Genomic DNA, 2,239 nt, shown 5'->3' on the forward strand with positions numbered 1-2,239 from the left:
ACACTGGTCTTTTTAAGGAAGGGATTTTAGGGTTTGGGGTGAAAATCAAAGAAGAGTCTGTCATACAAGAGACTTGCCATCCCCACGAGGAGTCAAGGAATGTCTCAGTTCTCGGCTACTTTTCTCTTCAAATGGATGGGAATTGTCCTTGAAGCCTGTGTGAGGGAATGTGCATGCATTTGGCTAGTCTTGGGCAAACAATTAGAGAGGTTGAGTGAAGATAAGCAGGAGATTTCCCTAGGGGAGGATACTCTCCCAGTGATGGTATGTGAGTGTGCAATGGAGTGCATGTGTAAAGGGGTGCATTCATGTGACTGTGTTGTATGTAAGCATGTGAATATATATGTGTGTGTGCCATAGCTGCTAACCATTATTTCCCATTCAGCCCCTCCTACTTCTATTGTCTGCCATTTTCTCTTTCCTACAATGTCTAGTCTTCGTGGTGTGACACTTTTCAGGTACACTTATTCTGTCCCTTCCTCAAAAGGACATTGTAGACATTTTAGATTTCCTTTTCCTGGAGGAAAAAGAAAGCCCAGTAGGATTAAACCTGGAATAGATACAGGCATAAAAGAAATTCAGAATCACTGAGAAACATAGCATCAAGTTTAAAAGTAAAGATGTTGTGACTTAGGTCCAAGGATGCTGCTGTTCCAGCACTGTATTCATCCCATTGTAACTTTAGGTCTCAGGTAGAGTGGGACAGCGTACCTGAATGCTAGCTATAAAGTGACTAAGCATGACTGTTGCCAGAGGAAGCCTTAACTCTCTTACTGGAATGTGTCACTATATGTATCGTATTCCTCAAAGCTTTGTTCAAACTCTTCCACCAAGAAAGCAAACACTCAGCTCTGTAAGGATTCAGTGCTGTGCAGTAATGGCCATGGGGAGGGACCTTGACTCAATGATAAAACTACAGCAACTGAGAATAGATATGAGCAGAAAGACACACCCCTATTCTTCCTAGTCAGTAAACGAAGATAGAGGGAAAGCAGGACTCTCAGCTTCCAAATGAGAATCAGAGACGGGATGGGGAGTGAATGTAGCAGAGACACAGGGCAAGGGGGGGGCAGGAGGAACAAAGGCATTGTGGAATTCACAGATGATAAGACTTTAGAGCAAGGTAGAATTTGTACCCATTTTGTAGCTATAGGGAATCAGAGTCTGTCCATCGTCAGGATCCTTTAGTTGTGACTGGCTGTATTCCTCTTTTGGATCACTTTTTTTTTCCTACCGAAGACTTTGCATGTGCCGCTTTTTTCAGCCCGGAGAAAGCCCTCTCACGCTTCCTATTCTACTTGATTCCTAATTATACTTTGCATCCTTAAACACCAGATCTTTTTTGGAAGTTTCTCTGGAAAGAGTTTTGTGGGATTACTGTCTGCATAATTACTTTGGTTAAAAATGTGCTATAGGGGCTGGAAAGACAGCTCAGTGGTTAACAACACTTGCTGATCTTTCCGAGGACAATTCCTGGCACCAAAATGGTGGCTCACACAGTCTACTAAGCTCAGGGGATTGTACATGGTTTTCTGGCCTCTGTAGGAACTACACACATGTGTTGCATGAACTGGCAAACACATATAAAAATGATTGAGAAAATTTAAAGGTATTACATAACTGAAGCAAAACCCAATGAAAAATTTTAAAGCATGTGTGGACACATTGTTTCTTATCTTTTCTCAATGAGGCACATGAAAGGTCTTTGGGGTTTCCAGGCACCATCTCTCATACTCAGCTATGGGAACATAATCTGCTACAACATAAAATTGAAATTTGAGGATTTGATGCTATTCAGCATGGTGGGGGGTGTTGTAGAAATTTTAATCCCAATCCAGGGTTTTAAGCCTACCTTTAATCATTCAGTTTCTGAATAAAAGACACACAATGTTTATTATTTACAATATGCCTTAAACAGCATAAGAGCTGGGCAGATATATACCATCTATGGTATTAGAATCTAAATTCCTATCAATAACTCCAAGTTATTACTTTAGTATGCTTCATTTGGGTTGCTTTCAACTCCTATTGGCCAGCCCTCTGGGCCATGTTTTCTTGACTCCTAACCCATGGCAACTCTCTCTTCCCCCTTCACCTTCTTCTCCTCTTCATTCTCCTTTTATCCATAAAGCCTGGGAACCCTAAGCCCTGCCTATATCACTTCTTCCCAGCTATAGGCTGTCAGCATCTTTATTTACCAATTAGAAATAACTTGGGGTCAAGGACACATAGAGTCACT

The sequence above is a fragment of the Mastomys coucha genome, unplaced genomic scaffold (genome assembly GCF_008632895.1).
Source record: "Mastomys coucha isolate ucsf_1 unplaced genomic scaffold, UCSF_Mcou_1 pScaffold2, whole genome shotgun sequence".
Classification (NCBI taxonomy): Eukaryota; Metazoa; Chordata; class Mammalia; order Rodentia; family Muridae; genus Mastomys; species Mastomys coucha.